This window comes from Macrotis lagotis, chromosome X, assembly GCF_037893015.1.
Source record: "Macrotis lagotis isolate mMagLag1 chromosome X, bilby.v1.9.chrom.fasta, whole genome shotgun sequence".
Taxonomy (NCBI): Eukaryota; Metazoa; Chordata; class Mammalia; order Peramelemorphia; family Peramelidae; genus Macrotis; species Macrotis lagotis.
In genome coordinates, this window is record NC_133666.1 from 182,695,813 (window position 1) to 182,721,426 (window position 25,614).

At 34.3% G+C, this 25,614-nt stretch overlaps 1 long non-coding RNA gene and 1 pseudogene across 1 annotated transcript in view; one reads left to right on the plus strand and one right to left on the minus strand.

Moving 5' to 3' along the window:
• LOC141499759 (uncharacterized) overlaps nucleotides 1–13,604 on the minus strand; it is a 60,887-nt gene extending 47,283 nt beyond the window's left edge. The window contains exon 1 of the long non-coding RNA XR_012471758.1: nucleotides 13,533–13,604. This is a non-coding gene — a long non-coding RNA (uncharacterized LOC141499759). The remainder of the gene's footprint in view (nucleotides 1–13,532) is intronic.
• LOC141503334 (cerebral cavernous malformations 2 protein pseudogene) lies at nucleotides 619–1,841 on the plus strand (annotated as a pseudogene).
• Nucleotides 13,605–25,614: the final 12,010 nt, after the last annotated feature.

Below are 25,614 nucleotides of genomic sequence, written 5' to 3' on the forward strand. Positions count from 1 at the left end.
CATAGTGGACAGAGCACTTGGAATCAGGAGGACCTTGAGCTCAAATCTGACCTCAGACATTTAATAATTACCTATCTGTGTGACTTTGAGCAAGTCACTTAACCCCATTGCCTTGCAAAAGCAGAGGAGTGAGGAGAGATAGGGCAAATAGAATGAGAAGAATAGTAAGAAAAGATAGGAGGGAGGAAAATATACAAGAAGTTGTAGCTTAGAATGGGACAAATTTTTCCATAAAACAAAAGTGGAGCAAATTAAATTTTTGAATTCAGCAATATTTTTCATTCAGAAAACATTATAAAAATTAGATGAAAAGATAAAATAAATTGCAGGAGGAGAATTGCCTATGGAAAAAAGCAGGGATAATAATCATAATCTTGGATAAAGTTAAAAAAGATCTAATGAAAAGTGGAAAATGGAGAAATTATTCTATGTGTCAGCAATATTATTCAATATTGTTTTAAAACATTTAAAATACCTAGGCAGGAGACTGTGGTGGGGTCTGTGGTGATCAGGGGATCATATAGCCCAGTGGAGCAGAGCAGAGACATAAACCAGAGGGGAGGCTGGCTTTTTGCCAGACCCACACACATGAGCCATGGAGGAGGAGGAGGGTAGGGGAAGAAGCCTGGAGTTGTGTCACTATTTAAGCAAGCTTTTCTAAAAGGAGAAAAAGGTCAGGATAAGAAAGTCCAAGAGAAGGTCACAGAAGGATGCCTTCTTCACACTGTAATATCTCTGCCTGATTGAGTTGAACCAGATAAACTTTTGGATGAATATATTGAAAAGGAAGTGAAATACTTAGATCAATTAACATCAATCCCAGGATACCACAATCCCTCCAGTGGGACTGAAAATCTACATTTCATAATTAATGAAAGGAGAACTCATCACCATTAGCTCCTTGGGCCCTTGACCCAGGAACATGATTCTGTGATTGGTCACTTTGCCTACAATATAAGGCTGGTATGGAGAGATGGAGAAGATATCATAATTCAGGGTTCCCCTTCCACAGGACATTGCAACTAAAGCTTCCTAAATCTGGAACCTGGAATCTCCTCCAGTTATAGTTTATGTTCAAAAGGCTCCAAAACCCTCACCTTAGTCTCCCTGTCTAAAAGGAGAGTGTTACTGGTAAAATCATGCTTCTTGGTGATTCTGACTACAGAGAACAATGACACTGCAGAATAATTCTGCTCCTGCTCAGCTAAGTCTTCCAGATTTGTTTACACAGAGTCTACCATAGACTTCCTAGACTGAGCAATATTTGATGGGACGCAAACTGTTCCTGCACAATAATGACTCTTCTACAGAAGTGGACATGAAAAAAGTCTATGAAGTGAAGCAAGTCCTTTTCTGTTTTTGAAATTGCTGGATTCATCTTCTTTCACACAACCATCTCCTCACATCAAACCAGTCAGAGAGAGTGAGCTGAGCACCACAACCTCCAAACTGCTGCAGGATTACATGATGATGCTGAGAAGCAAGTTGTCATCCCATTTTGCCATGCTACTACATGAATACCAAAACAGGGCCTCCATGCATCAATCTGTGGCAACTTCATGAAGAAAACAGGAAGTTCCTGTTTCTAGGTCTAAAGCCCTTCATCCCAGAAAGAGACAACCAACTTTTTGAGAACATTCTGAAGACAACTGGAGTAAAGGATGGCTGGAGAATCATCACTAACAGTGATGGGCTTGTCCAGCTCAACCACCAATGTGGCTACAGGCAGCTCACATGATCAGTCTGTGCCATCAGAAGGGAATGAATGATACTACATGATTGCTGATATTAGCAATGACATTGAGACCCTTGACTTCAACATAGATTAGGACTCTTCCTGAAGAAAAAGGCATGGGTAGGGGATGAGAAACAACTCTCAAATCTAATAGGGAAACTCCCTCTCCTTTAGGTTCATCCTCTCCCATAGTTGCTGCTCCAGTCTTTCCTCAGAAAAGGTTCTAGGGTTCAAATAAGGTTCCAGCCATCATGTTGAACCCCTTGTTTCCTTCATTTGTGGTGGGAAGCAGGATGGTGTCATTAAATAGCACGGGTGCACTAGGACCCTTCTACTGTGTAGAAATGAATGCATTGTAAAGGGAGTGGCATTGGGTGCCAGGAATATGGTGAGTTTTGCAATTGTCCAAACTGTTCTTTTTCTTTGCTCCTACCTTCTACCCAGAAGGTTGCTAAATGATGGGGAAAGAAAGGACTTTGGAAAGAAGTAGATCACTTCAGCTCCTCTGGAGAGTTTATAGTCTTGTACATGATCCTGCTATAAATCTCAGAGACTATTTTTGAAAAAATTAATAAATTAATAAAAATAAATGCAAATTAACTAGACAATATAAAATACTTGAGTGTATTTTGCCTGCTAAAACAGACACAGAAACTATACAAACATAAACTACTTTTTATACAAAAAACTCAGATCTAAATAATTGAAGTAATATTTACTATGCATGGATAAGTAAAAGCAATATCATTTTTTTAGGATTTTTGCAAGGCACATGGGGTTAAGTGGCTTGCCCAAGGCCACACAGCTAGGTAATTATTAAGTGGCTGAGACCAGATTTGAACCCAGGTATTCCTGACTCCAAGGCGGGTGCTTTATCCACTATGCCACCTAGCCGCCCCGTCAATATAATTTTTAAAATGATGATTTTACCTAATCTATTAATTCAATGTAATTCCAATTACATTACTAAAAATATCATGTTAGTGTGTCAGAAAAATAATAAAACAAAAGAATAATGTATACATTAACAACAACATTGTGAGATGATTAATCATGATGGATGCAGCTTCTCTCAGCAGTTCAGAGAGCTAGGACAGCCCAATTAGACTGGCTATGGACAATGCTATCCCTATCCAGAGGAAGGAAAACAAAACAAAAAAATCCTTCAGAATCTGAGGAACACTACATTCACTTAAAAATATCTCTTATGAATTTCTTTTCCTTAATCCTAACTCCTCATACCAAAAATGACTAATCTGTAAGCATGTTTAACACAAGCATATGTATGTACAATATTAACCTAACTGTTAGCAGCTAAGGGGAGGAGGGAGGGTGGAAGGAAATTCTGTAACTTAAAAATATACATAGGCATATGTATGAACATTAAAAACTTCCATAACACATATTTGGAAAAATAAAATAAAAATAAAAAAATATTAAAGTTCATTTGGAAACCAAAAGGTCTGGAACATATCTACTCTTTTATAAACTTCTTTGGGGAACAGAAGGGAAAAAATAAAATAAAAAGTGCATTGCAGAAAATTAAAAAATAAAACAAAGAAAAACTGAACAGTTTTGAAAATAATGTATAGTATTTATTATATAGGTTTTCTTGAAATGAAAATTTGCTGTCATATTGAATTCTCTCTTCTGGTCTACTGTATACATACATGGCAATGCTAGTTTTTTTCTTCTTATTTTCTCATTTTTTAAGTTTAAAATTTTTAGACTAAGTAAAAATAAATAAATAAATAAATTATTTAGTGCTGTAATTCATTGTTCCATGTATTGATGGTTTAGTGTAGACCGATGGAGAAACATTATCAATCAATTTAAGGTCAATACCTCAGCCTGAAATGAATCCTTCTCTAGTTGAACATCTAACCAAAGAAGAGTTTTTTAATACCAGTTGGTTCCTTAATTGTGGCAAAGTTCTGCTGTTGAATTTCTTCCAGAGAATTTACAAGGCACTGCTCATCCAAACGCTGAAAAATTTTAGCTTATATGGCAAGAGGAGGCTATCTCCTAGAAGTCCAAGGATACCTCCATTATCTACCTCTATAAAGTCATTTCCAGCAAGGTTATTACCAGAGTCTTTCTTAATAGGTTGGTCTTTCACTTGGAAGATGATTATCTATGTGAGAACCAGAGTGGTTTTAGAAAGGGCTGAGGATTGGTTAATACAATGTTTGCTATCTGAAGGGTCAAAAGAATTGCCAGGAATAAAACAGAGGTCTAAACACAATGTTTGTAAATCTGACCGAAGGTTTTGATACTATTGGTCATGAAGGCTTGTGGAAAATCATGGCAAAATTTAGTTGTCCACAGAAATTCATCAGTGTTATAAGTCAGTTTCAGGATGGTAAGCTTAATGAAAAATGAACAGTGTTCTTCCCCTTTCCAAGTCACCAATGGAAGAAAACAAGGTTGTATATTCAGTCCCATGCTTTTTACCTTGTTTTCAATGATGATGTTAGACACTTTCAATAAGGATGAGAACAGCATCAAGGCATTCTACCTCACTGACTATAAACTAATGTGAAAAGGTTACAAGACAAAAGTGTTGGGAGAGCTGGTGCATGATTTTTTGTTACCTCTCCAATATCACATTGTCAGACCAAAATTATCATTAATTTTATCATAATTTTTCATTAATCAATGTAACTCCATAAGAACTAAATAGTTGAAATAAATCATCGGTCTTTGACCATGAATAGCCTTCAGGACATCATAAAAACAATTTGAATTATAATAGCATAAAACTGAATTTCATCTGCCTTCTTACTGTTTTTCTTTAAGTTTCACTTGCACTTTATTTTTGGTAGTGTTAATTAAATACTCCCTTCTTAAAGATGAATGCCCTATCCTGCTGGTAAACCCTGTGGAGCTCTCATTTTTTTGTTTAGCAGCTTTGGAATTTCAAACTTAGCTTTATGTCTATGAGTGTTTACCTAGATGAATAAATGTGCTGTTTACCAAATCTCTGAAAGTTATCCTCTCCTTTTCCATTCCACTGTTGTCAACCTTGTGTTGATTCAGCTTTCCCTCCAAGGTAGCAACAAACTGTTCATATTCTAGAGAAGCATTCTAATCTGTTGATATAATGTTTTCTGGTAATCATCCTTAAGAAAAAAAATAAAATAGCAGAAATAGCAGCATTACATAATAAGATAACATTTTTTTAATTGAAGGTAATAGTCTTTGGTCTTTGTTCAAACTCCACAATTCTTTTCACTGGATACAGATGGTATCCTCTATCGCCGATACCCCAAAATTGCCACTGATTGTTGGGCTTATGGAATGAGTAAGTGCATTAAGGTTGATCATCAACTCCTTGTTGTTGTTATAGTGTACAATGTTTTTATAGTTCTGCTCATCTTGCTCAGCATCAGTTTATACAAATCCCTCCAGGCTTCTCTAAATTCACATCCCTCCTTGATTCTAATGGAACAATAGTGTTCCATCATATACATATAACACAGTTTGTTCAGTCATTCCCCAATTGATGGACATTTATTCAATTTCCAATTCTTTGCTACCACAAATAGAGCTGCTATTGATATTTTTGAACAAGTGATGGTTTTTACCCTTTTTCATGATTGCTTCAGGATATAGACTCAGTAGTGGTGGTATTGCTGGATCAAAGGGTACAGATTTTTATTGCCCTTTGGTTGTAATTCCAAATTGCTCTCCAGGAAAATTTGGATGAGTTCACAGCTCCACCAAAAATGCATTAGTGTCTTAGATTTCCCACATCCCTTCCAACATTGATCATTGTCCTTTATGGTCATATTGTCTAGTCTGAGAGGTGTGAGGTGGCACCTCAGAGATGCTTTAACAGATTAGTTTTTTAGTGTGAATCCTATATCATTTTCATAGCTTTCTACATCACTGCAAAAAATGTCTATCCAGCTCTAACTTCTGTAAACTGGCTTTTCATTTGCCAGTCTTGTTTCACATAGGACTGCTATTTGGATGCAAAATCTGCTGAGTTTGAGGTCTGTTGGCTACCATCAACCTGGTTTAATGTGTCTATCCAATAATTTGCCAGAAAACACATGCTCCACCTTCTTGAAGCCCTAGGTGAAAGTTGGGTGGCAGTTGAAGACCAAAGATGAAAAACAGTTCTGAAAAGGGCTCAGTGACTCTCACAAAAAAAAAAATATTAGCCTTCCCTGATGTCTTACTATGATCTTAGTATTCGGGATATGACAGTTCAGATACAAATTGATTTGGAGTTAATTTCCAATTAATAGCTAGTCTTTTCCTTTCTGGTAAAATATAATCTATTTAAATCTTTATGACATCATTTGATGCCCTCCATGTTTAGTGTCTTTACCAATTTGTTTTTAAAAAAGAATTCATGATATAGAACCATGAGAAGACTTCTGTAAAAGCTAAAAGTCCCTAACCTCTATCATTTCTTTTTATAAGTAATAATTTGCCATATAATTTTCCCCAATATCATCTTTTCCCACCATTATATAGAAGTCAGTGAATATCAGTACTTGTTGATTTGATTTCTAGGATTATATAATTTTCTTCATAAAATTTCTTAATCACTTCTTCCTTGTCCACTAAAACTAAATCATAAAAGGAAATTATTTTAATTTTGGTCTTTTATTTGCAAATACCTATTAGTATCAAAATATATAATAACCAAATATTCTATGAAATAATATTTCTTTTGGCTCTTAGGCATATAGTTAAATTCTTTTCTTTCTCTGGCTCTTCAAAGTGTATCTGTAAACTATCTATTTAAGTGCAAAATCTTTTTTTTAATATTACTTAGTGTAAGAAAATCAAGATTGCATGGTTCATCTACAGAAATATATCTGTTGATCATTGAACAAAGATATCAAATTTGTGCTTTTTAAGAGTCAAGTTGAACTTCTTGATGGCCTAGAAATGGTATAATTCTTAGCACCATACCTAGCACTATCACTACAGAAGCAGAAGAAGGATGTGCAGGACTATGAGAGTCATTAAATTTTTTTTTAATTCTTGGTTTATCTAGATGAAAAAAAATTTATCTACTTACCAGTCTACAAGTTATATCTTTCCCCTTATTAGCTAAAATGGTCTGTGGAACACAGACTCAAATTCTTCTAGCACCATTTCTACTTTGGAAGAACTTTCCACAGATTTGATTCCACTGCCATCCTTAACAGAACCCAAGTCCATTTACATATCATGATGAAGCATTAGAACAGTACTTTGTAGATGATGTTTTATTTTATATTCAAGACAAAGCATTTGTTTAAATGAGATGTTATGACCTCCTTTAAGACTATCAATCACGGGTGGCTAGGTGGTGGCACAGTGGATAAAGCACCGGCCCTGGAGTCAGGGGTACCCGGGTTCAAATCTGATCTCAGACACTTAATAATTACTTAGCCGTGTGGCCTTGGGCAAGCCACTTAACCCCATTGCCTTGCAAAAACCTAAAAAAAAGACTATCAATCACCACAAGTCAATAATCATGCTTTTGATATTATACAAGTACTTATTTTTATACATTAAGTAGTCTCCTAAAGGAATTATGTGTAATCAATACTTTCTATTACCAAAAGCTATTAATTTTTTTTACCTAGACTAAATATTATCCTTTCCTCTTTTCATTATTTGATACAAATATGGTAGTAGACCATGGAAAATGTGTTGGACTCCAAACCTGGAAAATCCAAGAAAATATCATAAGTGTCAGTCTGGAAATAAACCAGACTCAGGAAAATACTCAATATCTAATTGTCAAGGAAAAGCCAGGTGTAAGGATCAAGGTTAATTAAGACATAAACTATGTATATGTTTTATATTAATAGAGGACAAAATGTCAAATCCAGATAGAACTGAGCTAGGTACATGAGACAAATTAACATGGCTTCTACTCTTAAGACCTTATAAGTCTAGGGAGAAGTATCAAAGATCTTAACAATTAGGTTGACATTTAAACTCAAAATAAGAGGAAAAATGCAAGAAATATAAAAATAGTAGTAACAGGACATGGAAATTGATCATATATGTGACCAAAGTCAGTAAAACATGGAAGATGATGCTGTGATACCTATTATGTCAATGATAGACGATGTGACTCCCTTTGATTAAGTTAATTTGCTATCAGGAACTGGCTAAGAAATAGAAAGGTAGATCAATGGAAAAAGGCAAAAATACAAGTAAAATTCCTTGAGAGTGAAAGAATGTAGACTAGGAAGTATTTTGTAAAGAGTCAGTTGCCAGAGGTAATAAGGTAAGGATTGTCTTATGATCAACAATCGTATCTAACAGGTAATAGTCAACTCTGCCTCCCTCAGTGCCCTAGTCTTGGTAGCATGATGATTACTGCTTTAAAGTGTAATATAAGATCTGGTACCAATGTTCACTCTTTTGTTGGTGTTGTTCAGTTGCTTTTCAGTTGCATCTGACTCTTATCCCATTTGGGGTTTTCTTGGCAAAATCCTGGCACAGTTTCTATTTTCTTCCCCAATTCATTTTATAACTGAGAAACTGAGGCAAGCAACTAGTAAGTATCTGAGACTTTATTTGAATTTTGGTCCTCCCCTGACTATCCATTGTGTCACCTAGCTGCCCCTCTATTCACTCTGACATCCCACATTTTCCCCCTCACAATTTTCTTAGAGATTCTTGATTCTGTTTTCCTATGAATTTATTTATTATTATTTCAATCTATTTGTCTGAAGTGGCACTTTAGTAATTGGATTCATATGATACTGAATATATAAATTAATTTAAAGTAGTATTGGCATTTTAATTTTATTAGCAAAGTCAAGCCATTGGCAATAATATCTCTCCTTGTTTTACTACAAATTACATTGAGAAGATCTGTAACATATCTACATTTTGAATTAATGCTAACTCTATGTTTTAGATCCTATTTACCATTAAGGAAAGATCAATTCATTCTGATATTTTCTTTTTTTCTTAATTTTGTTATGAAAATAGTGCTGCAGGAAAATGTTCAGCAAAATGCAAGATTCTTTAATCTTTTGATTTCCCTATCTTCAGGCTTCAGATCCATTTCTGTCTCCTTATCCTTATATAATCCCCAGCCCAGAGTTATTTCCCTCCTTAGCTGTGTCTCTGACATGATTCATTTCTATGTCAAAAATTGCTTTTCCTAGGCTTCTATGAGGAGGGATCTCTATCCCCAAACCAATATGGCATTATTCAGTACACTCTGCTGGCCTTCACTTCTGCCAAAGACTCAACAGAAATCATTTTTGGTAACATTGACCTGAGTTTGTAATGGCTTTTGCCTCCCTTTTCTTGTCTCCTCTCTGAACTCCAATAGATTTTTGACCATCTTCGTGTGTAGTCCTAGACTGGATACAAGTTTACTCCTGCTTGCTGTTTCACTTGAAACAATTTAAATCTTTGAGTAATTATTGGTGAGGTGGGTTCCTTTAGGATCTTTCACATTACCATCTTATTCAGCAGTCTCTTAAAAATTTATTTTATGTTAATTATTTTATGACTACCATATTTCAGCAGACTTTGGAACCAGCTAAAATAAAGTAAATATGGAAAGTATACATCTATTTTATAATTATTAAGTAAATAGAAAAAAAGACATTATCTAGTACTTCAGTGAGTATGATTACTGACTAGATAACATAAATTAGGTAGTGCCCTTGGGTTTCCTAAGATACTGCAAGGTCACTTAGTTGATTATGAAACAAGCAAGTTTGAAATGTTTAATTGTTGGCAGACTGATCTTTTGGCAAAGAAATAATGGTTTGGGATTCCAAGAAAAATGCAACTGATAGCACTTTCTATTTTTTATTAAATAAACAGAACACTTATAAAGATTTCTCTGACAAACAAAAGGGGAAGCAGCTTTAAAAGTAATTATACTCATGTCACCTAGAAAGACAATTTAGAAAAAATACTTATATAGGATTTGTTTGGAACCAAGGGGAAATTATGAGTTTTATAGTGTTTAATAGTATTATGTTATAAACATCCATTTAGTTAGCTATCATCTAAAAATAATTTTTATTGCTGGGGCAATAAATGTGGATGATGTGATTTTGGTCAATATGAGACAATATTGATGTTGGTTGGTTGTTTGGTTGACTGGTTCTTGTCCTTCATTATTAAAGAAGACCAAAGTGACATCAGTATGTTTGAGACAAATTCCAGTGTGTAAGAAAGAGTGTGGCTGATCCTACCAATATGATCTCGGAATGCTCTACCACAAGTTGGGCACAAACAATCTATTTGAACATCTGAGATGGGTACTCTAAATTTATGTATGTCACATTTCCTTTGAGCTGCTTCAATTCTGCTGTCCTCAATTCTGCATTCAATTCTGCTTCCACTGATGAGGGCACGGCATGTCAGACAGTCCTGTGCCAGTGGCTCCCAAGCTGAACAGTCATTTTTAAAGTTCTTCCATGAGACCTTCAGGGTAGCTCAATATCGCTTCTTCTGACCCCTTTGTGATTGCTTGCTAGGCAGTCTAATACCTCTTCTCTCCCATACTTTCTTTTGGAGCCTCTCAAATATTTAGCTTTCTCTGGTAATACAAGTATTAACCTCATTGACAATATGTACCTTCTTGGAAAGGGCACTGCCAATGTAAGTGAACTTGTCCACAGTACTCAAAACTTCTCCATTCATGGTTCCACCTACGGATGATGTGGTGCTGGCTAATGGAGCACCTGTGTTTTCTTGGAATTTGTTGTTAGACCAAAATTAACAAAAGCAGCAGAGAATTGAACCATACAATACAATGTAGTGCAAAAAGCACTTGCTGAACATTCAAACCACTGTTCACCTCTGCACTACATATGGGACATTGGGCAGGTCATCTCATATCTCCAGAAATCAGGTCTTTATTTTTCTTTCTCCTTTTCCTCTAGTATTTATAGGTACTCTATCCAAAGGCTTAGAAAGACTTCTTGGGATTTACAGGTTCCAAATCACTCTGGTTCTCTTTGATTGGGTAATAATGGGGGTCTCTAGCTGAGCCCACTTGTTCATTGTTTGAGCCCTGAATGACTCAGAATGAATTCAAACAGGAATTCTCTCTGTTTTGGCCAGAAACCCTGAGGGTCCTCCTGTCCCAGATTGATTTTTTTTTATTTTAGCAAGACAATAGGGTTATGTGACTTCCCCCAGGGAACACTTCTTTGATACTGAAGGACAAGAACCAATCAACCAACATCAGATGACATAGTGATGTCATTTTAGTTTACTTTGACAAGGAAGGACAAGTCTTAAGTGTCTGAGATATGATTTGAACTCAGGTTCTTCTTTCTTCCAGGTGTGTGCTCTATCCAGTGCACTACCTAACTGCCCTTCCCTTCTTTTTTTCCTTTGGCGTATACTAGCTCATTATTGAGGAAACTGAAAGAAATTATGGGAGAGAAGAGGTATTAGACTGCCTACCAAACTGAATGTCTACAGAGCTGTTATACTGACCTCATTGTTATATGCCTGTGAAACCTAGGCAGTCTATCTGTGCCATGTCAGAAAACTGAAGTTTCGTTTTAAATTGTCTTAGAAAGATTCTGAAGACCACCTGGCAGGAAAAAATTCCAGACACTGAGATTCTTTGTTGAGCTAAACTGCCTAGCATTCCAACAATACTTCAAGGGAGTGCAACTGCAATGGGCTGGTCACATTGTTAGAAAGCCAGACATATACTTGCCAAAAAAAAAATATGTTATGTAGAACTCACACAATTCAAGCACTCACAAGGGGGTCAGAAGAATAGATACCAAGACACCCTGGAGGTCTCATTGAAGAACTTTAGAAGTGACTGTACAGCATTGGAGATACTGGCACAGGACAGCCCAGTATGCCATGCCCTCATTAGAGAGGGGGCTGTATTCTATGAGGAAGGCAGAATTGAAGCAGTTCAAAGGAACTATGATATGGGTAAATTTAGAGTATCCACCACAGGTGTTTACATGGACTATTTGTGCCCAACTTGTGGTAGATTATTCTGAACTCCTATTGGTCTGATCAACCATAATCAGACCCACTGTAATTTGTCTCAAACATATGATGTCATTTTAGTCTTCTTTGACATGGAAGGACAAGAATGAACTAACCAAGCAAAAAAAGGCTCCTTGATTCTTTTCTTTGTCATCTATCTTAATCACTGAGCATCTTACTCTCCCAACATTTTTTTTTCCTTCCTTCTACTAGAAGTGGTCATATTTGGTCTCTGTCTCATTTCTTTATTACCTAATCTTAATTATTGAATGGGTTTTGCCTCAGCCAAATTATAACCTGGGAAAGAATTAGCTTTAAAATTCTCAAGATCTTCCAATGTACCTAATGTCAACCCAGGTCATCCTGGTCCATATCCAGACACTAGATCTAGGAAGCTCCAGAGGAAAAAGAAAAGCTGGTGACTTTGCATAGCACTCCTTCACTTGCATGTCATGACATCATCTCCTTTGTGTCCTGGTCTTCTTCAAGACTAAAGAACAAACAATAACCTCTGTCTTCTGTGCTTGTCTCTTTCTTCTCTCTGCCTCTGTCTTTGTCTCTTATCTCCATCTGTCTTCTGTTTCTCTTCTCTCTCTCCTCTCTCTCTCTCTCTCTCTCTCTCTCTCTCTCTCTCTCTCTCTCTCTCTCTCTCTCTCTCCCTGTCTCTGTTTTTCTGCCTCTCCATTTTTCTCTGTTTGTCTCTATCACTGTCATTCTCTTTCTGTCTCTTTCCATATTTGTTTCCCTATCTCTCTCCCTATTGCGTCTCTGTCTTTCTTTATGTCTCTGTATGTCTCCTATCTGTCTCTCTTTTGTTCTTTCCGCTCATTCATATCTCCCCTTGGCAAGGGAAGATAGATTTTGGGGATAGGACTATCTATCAACCTGCTAAATGGTAGTATGAACAATAGTTCTTTCATAAATTCATTATTTTGAAAAGGAAGCTCCTTGATAAACCAACTGTTTCACTTGGTACATCTATCACTACATATGATAATTTTATTTAATACAGTCAGCAGTTATTCAGTGTCTAAAATATGCTAGGCTCTGGGATTATAAAAACAAAGGTAAAGGTGGTACTTGTCCTCAGTAGCTTCCCTTTTTTGGAGAATAAATATGTAAACAGATGAATAAATGCAAAATATTCACAAACCAAACAGGAAATAATTTTGAAGTCAGAGTAAAAAACTAAAATACTGAGGAAAATTTTGATTTTTTTTGGAGGGTGGAGTGACATGAACTAAACCTTTAATGGACATGGGTGAAAGGAACAGTCTATGGAAGAGAAAATGGAGATGAAATGTAATTTATGGAAAGTATTAAATAGGTCAGTTTGATTGGAATATAAAGTTCTTGATTCTATACAATATGAAATCAACTTAGAAAGATAGATGAAGTCAGATTGTGAGGCATGCCCAAGAGGGTTTCTATGACTGCTTTCCCTCATTGCCCCAGCTTCTGTTCATTTTCCTATATCTATCCCTGCTTCTGATCTTATGCCAGGGACATCATTATGATCTAATGAGCAGAGACAGATTTCAACAGAAAGCAGCTAGATTATGAACTAGTAAGTACAAAAAAATGGGAGAAAACTGTACTATTTACTCTTAGATGGAGAATAAAATACCTATTCAATTAAGTTCTAAAACTGTTTTTGATTGTCCTGCTGTTGTTTCATCACAAATTAGTATAGAGAGATGCATACATACATAACATCTGTACATATTATATATATATATATGTATGTATATATGTATATATGAATGCATGTGTTTAATTGTGTTAATTGTGAGGTCCCAGTCAAGTTTTTAAAGATAAGAAATATAATATTTACCTTCTGGGCATTTGAAATCTTGTTCTGCTGATTCCCATTTTCTTCAGTTCTATTACCTAAAACTATTTAATATCACAGAAGACAAATAGACATTAATAAAAGTAATCCTTAATAAAGGATTATAGTATTTTAAGCTGGAAGAAAATTTGTAGTCTGTTTAATGCAATCCCCTCATTTTACAGATAAAAAAACTAAGGCATGGTGAGATTAACTAGCATATTGTCATAAAGGCAATGAAGTCATGAGCCACCACTATGAAGAGATTATAATGTAACTGGTTACTCTTACCTGGTTGAGAAGTACCATGGTATATAAATTGAAAACTAGTATTAGAATCAGAAAGATTTAGTTTCAAATACAGATTCTGTTAATGAATGAAATTCTTATTCTGAAATCAATGGACTTCCCTTTTGTTTAGGAAGGACAGTCTTTTAGAAGATGTTTAGGTTTTTTAGATTTCTAATTTTTAACTTCTGCATCTTCTGGAAATTACTAAATTCCTCTGAATAACACTACATCCCTGATCATTCTTTTTTTATTTTTTTTATTTAAGGCAATGAGATTAAGTGACTTGCCTAAGGTCACACAGGTAGGTAATTATTAAGTGTCTGAGCCTGGATTTGAACTCAGGTGCTCCTGACTCCAGGACCCATGCTCTATTCACTGCACCACCTAGCTACCCATTTTTAAAATGTTTTTTAATCCCTGTTCATTCGTTCCAGTATTGGGTGTATCTTCTCTAATAAAATACTCTATTCTATTGTGCAGAAGGGGATTTGGATATATTCCTTTCTCCTCACTGCTCCTTAAAGAGTCTCTTACTGCCTTCATTCAGCCTTGAAGTTTCACTCCATACAAATTTATCACTCAGTCCAGATCCTAGGGACTGCTATCATCTACTCCCCAGGAATTTTCCTATTTTCCTTGGGGTTTTTTTGCAAGGCAAATGGGATTAAGTGGCTTGCCCAAGGACACACAGCTAGGTAATTATCAAGTGTCTGAGGCCAGATTTGAACTCAGGTACTCCTGACCCCAGGGCCAGTGTTCTAGCCACTGTGCCACCTAGCCTCCCCTTTCCTATTTTTCTTAATAAATTCATTGTCTTGTCCATAGTTTTCTCTGCCTCAATTCCTACAAAGGGATTTCAATATTCATTTTGATGTTCACTCAAATATTCTAATCTCCTGGTTCCTCAATCTATTAAATTGGTAGGATCTACTCCTATCCTTCACTTTACACATACATATGTATATATATATATATACATATGTATGTGTATATAATGTACATATGCACTTTCATACCTTCAGTCTTGTTATTACCAACAAGTCTTTCACAAGGAACATGGAACTCTAAATTTTCTTTATCTGATCATAATCTTCTGCTATTCCATTTCTTCCTCTTCTTTATACTTCTAGAACCTATTCTTTGATCTCATTGTGATTTCTAATACCTCTAAACTTCAATTCTTTTCCAAGCTATTACTTCTGCTCTATCTTTCTCTTCATTTGGCTAGTTCAGTTCTACAATTTTCTCCATTTTCCTGTCTCTGCTTATAACTTGCCAGACACCAAACCTGAATCAATCCTGTTTTTACATGCTGATGACCAGAACTGGAAGAAATCTCACCATTTTGCTGACTCATTCCACCACAATTTATTGCTATCCACTATAGTGGTTCCTCATTATAGACTATCCTTTTATTCTTTTTAATTGATTTTCAGTCCATTCACTACAGTGACTTTTTCTCACATTGTTATTTTTTTTGTTTTCTATTGCACCCCTTCCTGATAGAGGGACTTGCCTAATAACTTTTGGAGAAAATTGATTCTACTGACCAATAGCTCCCTTTCAACTCTACTAACATCAACACCCTCTTTACTTAAGTACCCATAGTTTCCTCCTTACCACTCCACCAACTACCTATGCACTAGAATTTTCTTCCACTATATTTCCTGGGATCTCTTTTTTGTTAAAGACTCATCTCAATTGCCACCTTCTTCATTAAGTTTTCAAGCTCCAGTCCCCCAGTTCCCAACTTCTAGTGCTCTCCCTTCTAAAATTGATTAGTTAATTCATAAGTATAAATGTGTGTTCATTTATATATAAATATGCATACATATATATGTATATAAGTGTGTATGTGTATTATATGCAAACATATGTATATTTTGTCTTCTTTTGCTGACAAAGGACAAAGACTAATTTGCTTTCTTTTTGTATCACCAGCACTTAGTATCTGGCACATAGAATACATTTCTCTAATCAATAGTGATTTAGAGCTTTTTTTTCATATAATTTTCAAAAGTTTTAATTACTTCATCTGAAAACTGGTCATATTCGTTGACTATTTGAATTACTTGTATTCTTATAAATTTGACACATTAATTTATATATTTGAAAAAAATGCCTGTTATCAGAGATACTTTCTGTCAAAATTGTTTCCCAGCTTCTGCTTTCCTTCTAATCTTGGTTTTGTTTGTGGAAAAACTTTTTAATTTAATGTGATAAAAATTATCCATTTTATACCTCAAAATGTTCTCTCTTTGTCATAAATTCTTCCCTTTTCCATAGATTGACAGGAAAACTATTTCATACTCCCCTAATTTGCATTTAGTATCACCCTTTGTAGCTAAATCTTATAACTATTTTGACCTTCTCAAGGTGTAAGATGTTGGTCTTTACCTAGTTTCTACTCAACTCTTTTCCAGTTTTTCCAACAGGTTTTTTTTTCATGTAGTGAGTTCTTGTCCCCAAAACTTTAGGGTTATTAAACATGAAATTACTACAGTCATCAACTACCATGTCTTGATACCTATTCTATTCCACTGAGCCAACCACTCTATTTCTTAGCCACTACAGATTGCTTTGATGATTACCACTTTATAATAAAGTTTGAGATCTGGTACAGTTAGATCTTCACTTTTTCCTGCCATTACTTCACTTGATATTCTTGATCTTTTGTTTTCCAGAAATTTTTTTTATTATTTTTTCATTTCTATAAAATATTTTTTGTAGTTTGATTGGTATGGCAGAAGCTTACTTTCTTAGAGAATTGACTAGAGCATTTCAAGGTTTATTGACTTACTAAGTACTATGCTGTCTATGCTTCAGACTCTAATGACAGCTCTCTTTCAATTCTCCCATATTGCTTATTATCTAAATGTAATAAACACTTAATAAATGCTGGTTGATTGACTTAATTGACTGAGGTAAGAAAAGTCACCTAATGTCTATGTACTCTCAAGTAACTAAGATTATAAATTACAGAATTATCTAGTTCCCTATGTTTATAAAAGCAAAAGCCCAGACAATTTTTATATAGTTTAAGCTCTCATAACATTTATTTATACAAAAAGCTTTCACAGGCCAGTTGCATGTATGGTCACTTGACACTCAGTTGGAGAATAGCTTTACAAATAAATAGTTAACCTAAATTAAAAATTGGACTTGTACATATATATAGTATCCCAGATAAATTGTAGCCTTTCTGAGTCAATCACCCAATCAAATGACTAAATTTCCAGCTAATTTTTCCAGCAAAAATTCATTTGGCAAATTTGCCTTTTGTCTGCCAACTCAGAAAGAGAGTAGAGACAGTTTTTATAGTATCTCAAATGTGTTAGTCTGCTTCCAGAGCTCAATGAATAGCTTTGCTTCCTCAGCACTTATCAAATTACATCCAAATGTTGAAATTCATTATCAAGAGATATTTCATTGTTTGGGTTCCCTTCTCTTTTGTTCAATGCTCTATTTAGGGCAGGAAAAAAGGAATTATCAATCTGATTTTCAGTCATCTTTTAATAAATATTTTCTCTATTTTTTCATAAATATTGGGAAATTAGAAAAGTCTTGATTCTTCATTATACTCTACTTTTAATATATGAGCAGACTGGAATTTTGGTCATCTATGTCTTATACACATAGCAGCTGTGATAGGGGAAAATGCTGACTTTGCTAAGCAATGAGAAAAATTTCATGAATATGAATGCATATCTGAGTGGCCTAGAACCTCATTACATGTTTATCTTATATGAAGTTATAGATTTGGAACAGCAATTTTAAATTGTTGTTACTAACAAGAAAATACTGACTAGCTATTAAATGACTTAAAATCAACAACATGTTTTCAAGTCTACATTTCAAATTCGAATCATTGTTTTGGGCTTAGAAATGTACAAAGTCAAAATTGAAAAGGAGATAGAGTTGAAGTTTACTATAATAATTTCATAAAAGGTCCAAAATGCCTAAACATTTGGAATTAGTATTCATTAGCCAAATGATATCTAAAAAATCATTCAACTAAACTGCGTCATTAAATCGGGTAGACTTAATGCATTTACTTTCTTTATTTAAAATAAATTCATTTATTTTCCCAATCTCTGTTCAAAGATAGTTTCAATACTTTTTTTTGTAAGATTTTGAGTTCCACAATTTTCTCTCTCCCTCTCTTCACTACATCCCTTGATAGCAAGAAATTTGAAATAGGTTATACATGCATAGCTAGGGCAAACATATTTCCACATTAGTCATAATATGAAAGAAAAATCAGTCCAAAAGTGAAAAAAATACTAGAGGGAAAAATCATAAGGCATAAAACAGATTTTTAAAATTGAAGATAGTACATTTTCATCTGCATTCAGACTCCATAGTTCTTTCTCTGAATGATTCACTTTTAATAATATAGAAATTAATTGTCATTGGAAGAAAATATATGCATATATAAAAGGGAACCAAAATGAAATACTTGCTTTGTTTTCCTAGGAAATAATGTTATTAGTCTCCATCTCACTGACTCTCAAAGAAACATGTTTCTAATTTTTTTCTAGGAAAATGTTTATGGAAAACCAAGGATCAATAAATCAACATATATTACTAGCAGATTAGAAGCAGAATAGGGAAACTTTTATTTCTATACTAATATCATTACTTTTGAATTTTAAAATAACATTTTAGGGGAAGGAACAAGTAATAGTAAAAACTCCTTTTGATGTAGCACTTTACATTTGTCAGAATGGTTTTCTTCAAACTATTTATAATGGTACAAATAGCATTATTCATTTTTACAAAGTAAGACAATGAGTTTAAGAAAGTTTTACATTACTGAATTGCCAAGAAATGATCCCATTCTTTCTAAGAGTTCTCATATTTTTTTGGTCTTTTAAAAATAGCAATTTTTTCAATTGTGGTGCTGGTATCCAACCAAAAGATTACCTTTAAATATAAACTTGTTATGTAAAAGTCCTTTTAATGCATCAGTCATTTCAGGCATATATTAATGTGCAGTGGTGATGTTTCTCTTCATCTATCTCTCCCATATTCCCCATACATTATGATATATGTGTCAATAAAATAAGCATATAATTATATATAAATGTACATAAAACATACACAAAACTTTTAAATTGAATCTGCACTACTTTCTCAACAGAATATTAAATCAAGCCCTGATTTGCAATATTCGTCTATTTCTGTGATGTAATTGTTCATTCTAATGATAATCTGATAATGATAATCTAATAATCTGATGATAATCTGATAATCTGCTCTTGAGAGCCTGTTGAAGATGGTACCAGTGTACTATTGTATTCCACTCTCACTTCAATCAAAAGTGCAAATTAGGTATGAATGAGTTTTTAAACATTTTGTAAAGATTATAGGATTTGAGTCTTTTGATCAAAAGCAAATGATTCCACACAAGAAATATCTAATTATTTGAGATAAATTTACATTCACTTGACTTGCTGTAAAAATAGCAAGTCAAGTGGGAGTTTGTTCATTAAATGGGGAACTAATCTAATGGTCAAAAAGTTTCAATTCAAGGGATTCCAGTTTGTGTTGGATCTAAACCCAAGAGAGGAAATAATTTAGTGGATGAGACTAGACCATAGCAGACAGTATATATGGTATCAAAGAGATGAGACAAGCAGGACAATATACATTCAGCTTTGAGTCACTGAAGAATGCATTGATTAAGATTATATCCTCTTTTACCTTAAAGAAGTGTGGGCTCTATACAGGCATCAAGTCTTGGTGTATAAAGGAAAGTTAAACCTAAGGGAAATTTTCTAGAGACACTGTAAGGAAGAAAAGAATTTCCAATAACCAGTAGTTGTGAGTAATTCTTTTGTCATGTATGGTTTCTAGTCATATGCCTTACTTTCTTTGTATATTGTTTGTCTCTACTCTCTGCATGTACCCTATGAATATTTATAAAAGAGTGTACTACACTTTGGGGGAGGAAGGGAAGGAATTTTATTACTATTGGTCTCCTTGTACCATTTTAGTAATTATCTTTATTAAACATTTAAGTAAATTAAACAGCTAAGTATATTTCTTAGTGGGAAAAACACTGATGGAGGCTTACGAGTGCCAGAAATAGAAATCCAGTCTCTCAGAGTTCTCTCCTAGAGTGAAAGAAAGGTAAATTCTCCTTTCAGGATGCAAATTTCAAATGTGAATACAAGTTAATGGAATGACTATAGAGAGGTCCAATTATACCTATGCATATGAATACACAAATAAATAACCACAATGTGATATGAATGGGTGGAAATATAAAATGGAGAAATTTAAATCAAACTACAATTGGAAGGAAGAAATTGAGGAAGAAAGAGGGAGGGAGGGAGGGAGGGGGGAGGAAGGAGGGAAGGGAGGGAAGGAGGGAGGGAAGGAGAAGGGAAAGAAGTATTTTAATTTCTAATTACAAAGAAATACCTGGAAAAAGATTTTAGAAATTCTCTAATTCCTTTTAATAAAAAGATTAAACTAGTATGAGAGCAATTCGAAGAATTCTAAATTCTAAATTATCTCATGACTAAATTATTTTTTAGAAAGCTAGACAGAAATAATTCTAAGTTAAAATAAAAGGGAATTGAAATTTCACATTGAAGCATTTGTTTGAAACAGCTCTTTTTTAAAATCAAGAGAGTTGCAATAATTAATATTATGTTCATCAACTAATATAATTTAAATTAAAAGACTCCATTACTAATAATCTTAAATATATATATGTGTGTGTGTGTGTGTGTGTGTGTGTGTGTGTGTGTGTGTGTGTGTGTAGAGCACAAAGAAGAATTTGGATGGATCTAAAATTACACAAAGTCATGATTTTTTTTGAAATTATATCAAGTAGATAATGATGAAAAATAGAAAAATTAAATGATTTTTCTGAGGTCTGAGTCCCTCTGTTAATATTTGTATGCTGTGAATTTAGGGGAACATAGTGGGGAGTAGTAAGATACTGTTAGAAATAGAAGGAGTTAGGCAAAAAAATGTCAGAAGTACCTGGAGTGCCCTGCTTTTGATATTTTATGGATTTAACTTGTCATGCTGCTCTTTGTTTTTAAAGTATTTCATATGATTGAGGTAACTTTGTTTCCATTTTATTTCATTTTATTCATATGTAGAGAAACAATTGGAATGGAAACAAAATGAAATGTCTATGAAACAACGTGGAAATGGACCAGTGAGAATCAACTCCTGTGATATCTAATGATCTTGGTTGTTTCTGGTAGCTCATTTGTGACTTAGTGCCAAAGGATTTGTGTCTTTTAGAATGATAAAGTAATTCCCATATTAGTCCAAGATGATGGTAAGGCATGTCTGTATTAAAATATTGCCACTGACTTTAAAGTCACAATACCTGGTACACAGGAACTTAATAAATTCATATTGACTAGATTGATCCAGAAAGAGTTACTCACTCATGACATAGTATAGTTGCCATCTTATTTTCTTCTCCATCATTTCTGTTGCTTCATATCCTTGAACAGATAATCCTAAACCTGGACCTTGGACCCTTGTGACTTAACCACAGGGGCAACCTCCTTAGTTTTGGAATTTCAGCAGGAGGAATGTTCTACAGAGAAGATGACCATCAACAAAGCCCAAGCCTAGAAATCTATTTTAAAAGAAGATATGAAACTTAAAGGGACAGAACAGAGACTAGATGAAAGGGAAATGCCAAGTCAGCTGTTCCTCCAAATCCATCATATTTTGATGTTTTAAATATCATTCTTCCAGAACATAACAATAGTTGTATATTCCTGCTGCAAGTTTATGTCTTAATATGTGAAAGTGAGTCTTTTGGATTTAGCATTTCTTTTGTGTACAGGAAATAGTTTTCTAGAGTGGTCTATACATAATACTCTCACTTTTGGAACCCTGTAGGTAATAATCAATCATTCTGTCAGTCAGCATTTATAAAGTACTTAAGATGTACCAGTCACTGTGCTAGAACTAGGGATACAAAGAAAAAGGTGAAAACAATCTCTTCCTTCAGAATTACCTAGAAATTTTAAGTGATTGTTCCTGGTACTACAGTATGGGGCCAGCCATGTCTAAAACTAAATTGGGTCCTTATGAAGGGAGATAAAGCTCAGAGGGGTCACTTGGAGGGGGGAGAGAACAAATGCCATTGTTAATGCAGTTCTAGTGGTTTCAGAATTCTGAAGTGCAGTACAAGGAAACTTGAAATATAACAACTCAAACTACATAGAAAAGCAAAAGCAAGACAGATTTATTTGAAGAGAAATGCTCACAATAAGAAAGAGAGGTTGAAATAGTTATGTCTGTTGGAGTCCCCGAGTCAAAGTTGCATAAAACAAAACCTGTAAACTCTGGCTAGTTTTTTACAGGGTTCTTCTCTGGGTCAAATAAGATTAGACACTGAATAGAAAGAGAAAGCATAAGGGAACTGGAATTGATTCTTGGTAAGAGCGGAATTTCTGAGAAATTGTTTGTTAATTAATCTTCAGACTCTAGAGAAAAAGTTACTTCAGACCTTGCTTCTAGATTACTCAGGGGATTAGCTAAGCAGTGGGGCGACTACTAAAACTTGAGTGCCCCAGCTTCCACCTTTCCAGATTCAGTGAAGGTTTTGTGTTTATTGTTACATATGTGATATAGGTCAATTTTATTATCCCATGCCTAAAGAGTCAGTGTTCACTGTGTGTATTGTATGGACTATTAAAATATGTATAATTCCTCTGATTTCTGCTTACCATTAACATAGATTAAGGTACTTAATTCACTATTATGATTTCCTTTGTGGAATTAGCATTTTATGGGATGAAATTCAATCTTTCAAATAGAACTTGGGGTATCCTTTCCTAATTAAAATATAGTGATAAGGAGAACAACTTGAAACTAAAAATTATTCCCCCTAGACTAGTAATATCTTTGGGGGGCAAATAGATTTCACACTAGTATGTCCTCTCTGATGAGAACTAATGCAGTCTACCTTCAGTGCCATTCTTTTGCTCTCCTCCAGACAGGAATCAAGCTTCCCAACTTGCAAGTTACAATCATACAAACCCATTTGTACAAAAAGAACTTATATGGACAATACATAACTTACACATGCATTATAAAGTATACTCACTATGTTAGTTATTTTGCTTAACTATTTTTTGTAACAAGAAGGTTGACTTAAAGGGTTGGGTATATAATATAAATTATTACGATATAAAATAAAATGAAACAATAAAACTTAAGAAAAATGAAAATTACCAACATCATAGAAATCTCTTCTAGTTGATTGTTTGAAAGTCATAACATATGGGATGTGTGGATAGTGAATTAAGTAAGTAGATAATGAAGAAATAAAAGATTTGAGTGTAGAGATTCCAGTACTTTGGCAATGAAAGGGATGAGAGATTTAAGATGATAGTTTGAAAGTATGGTAGGGTCACTTGAGAATTTTTTAAGGGTGAAAGAGATGTTCATCAAGTTTGAAGGTAAGCTCTAATGTTTGTCCTTCATTCTCAAAGAAGATCACAACAGGGAGGTGATGCCATGACAAGCATGTGAATTGAATTTGAGTAAAGGAGTGCTACATTACCAGGCTCACTTTCTCCTCCAGAGTCATCTGGATCCAGTGGCCAGATATGAATCAGGACAACTAGAGTTGGCCCTGGATGTGAGGCAATGAGAATTAAGTGAACTTGCCTAGGGTCACACAGCTTGTTAGTGTCAAGTGTCAGAGGTCAAATTCAATCTCCTGTCCTTCTGACTCCAAGGTCAATGCTCCATCCACTGTACCACCTAGCTGCCCATAAGGAAAGATCTAAGGAAATCATAACTAGTACAAGCATTTGGAGGAGACAGGTTGTGAAGTCACAAGTAGAGGGGTTAGTTTTGGGCATCCCATAGAATGGATAAAAATTGTAGAGTCATTTTTGAGATGTAAAATAAGATGGATATCAGTATGCATAGCCTTGATTTTCTCAGGATTGCAAATGATTTTATCTGCTAAAATCTTAGTCTGGGAGTATATTTGGATAAGCATTAGTGGGGAGAATGTTTCAGTCAGCTATATTAATGGCCAGATTATATCATTATTCTGTGGCAACATTATAGAGTAAGCATTGTTTTTAATTGGAAATATTCAAAGCTTAGCAACACAGCTGTTGGATATCAAGGAGTAGATGAAGGAAAGTAAAATTTGGCCAATGTGTCTTGTCCACTATGAGCAGGTATTTTGGGACAGGTAGAGCTGTGGGTATTTTTTGTTTGTTTTGTTTTGTTTTATTTTAATAGCACTCCTTGCCTAGCTGCTTTCTGAGATATCAGTCTAGTTCCTTTGGAAAGTGTGACTTTTACTGGACTGTTTTCTTTTACAATTTTTCCTAGTTGGATGAATATCGGATTTACCCACTTAGTTCAAATTTGTAGTCTTCTTCATAGGACTCTCTGTGATAAAATTTAAAAAAAAACACTGAATTCAGACCAATCTGACTCTTTTACCTTGCCCAACTCATTTTCCCCTCTTGTAATACAAGCTATGAGTCTACTTAATTCACTAAGTCATAAATCCATTTTAAGTATGAAAGTCAAGTTATTTACATTGTTGGGGGATTTTCTGTGGATAAACATGAAACCTGGGATCATGATTCCTTATGGATCAGTTTAAATCTCCCTAACATGTAGTAGAGAGTTATAATAATATTTCAAGAATTTTACTACATTTCAGTATTTCACAATTTTGCTATAAAGTGTCATCAGATTGCTAGTAGAGAAACAAGTTAGACAGAATAAACTTTATCAAACTGGCATTCTTTAATACTTTTGCTGTCATTGCTCAGTAGAAATTGATGTCCTAGTTCAAGATGAAATGTACATTTCATTGTCATTGATAGACAAAGGGGATTTCAGATTCAATAATCTTCTGTCACCATCTGAGAACAGTGGGACAAAGGCCAAGAAAAAATAAGATAAAAGCCTGAGTATTTTCACTGCTTCTTAAAATATAGGAAAATGTTCTGTTTCTGCTCTGGCATATTTTGACAATTAAAAGATCTAACAATGCTTACCTCCAACAGGATTGTTATTTTTTAACAAGAGGCATCCCACTCACTGGACAATTTTCCATGACTGTTGAACTTCTAATGTTAAAAACTGATCAAGTTGTGTGAGACCTATAGCATTTCCAATATTTACTCCTCCTACAAAGGACTTTTATTTGACTGTATAATGCCAAATCAGAGTAAAGATATATGCCAAAACTATGGTGTAAAGGATAGAGCTACATAGAGTTGTTGAGTTTAATGAATAATTTTTCATTGTTTGAAAAGTTGAGACAATAGCACAGTCTTTTCTTGAATTCCATGATCAAAGGGTACAAGCAGAATTTATGTATCCTGAGTTTGAACCATTATGGAGGCAAGCATAGGGCTTTAAACATATTTGTAATTCATTGATTAAAGGTTTGGTTTTTCTTGTATCATGTGGGAATCACATGATTCTGTAATATGGCAAAAATAAAATACATGTAGCTTTGGAAGTTTTATTTATTCATTTCATTTGTATTTCAAGATGTTATTTTAATATGATTGCATTAACCTTTACATGATACCTTTATTCAAATGAGACGGTTTGTTGTTTTAAAATGTTCATACTACTGTTTACTTTACCTTCATTGAGTTATATTCTAGTTCTAATATGTAGTCCCCACTGGCTTTTTTTTGTATAGTAATGTTTCATTTATTCAAATTCATCAGGGAATGAAGTGAATTTCCTCATGAGTGAGCTTTCTTTCTAATAAATTAAAGTTTCTCAGATTCCTCAAATTCCAATACTT